The sequence below is a fragment of the Hyla sarda genome, chromosome 5, assembly GCF_029499605.1.
Source record: "Hyla sarda isolate aHylSar1 chromosome 5, aHylSar1.hap1, whole genome shotgun sequence".
NCBI lineage: Eukaryota > Metazoa > Chordata > Amphibia > Anura > Hylidae > Hyla > Hyla sarda.
Window position 1 is genome coordinate 215,054,999 of NC_079193.1, and position 236 is coordinate 215,055,234.

A 236-nucleotide genomic window follows, 5' to 3' on the forward strand; every position below is an offset into this window, starting at 1 on the left:
AACATTAGGTCATCAGATTATTTCCTGTAATAAGATAACACCCAGTTCACATTCCATTTGATTAATGATATAGATGGAATTAATCTGTACTGAGAATTCTCAGTCCTTTCTATCCCCCCCAGTATGTAATCCCATTCCATTATGTGACTGTGCATTCTGCCTGTGGCTTGGTCTGGTAATGAGAGTCACATCTGCATTGCAATAACAGTGAGACAGGATTTCCCTGGAGAATTGAT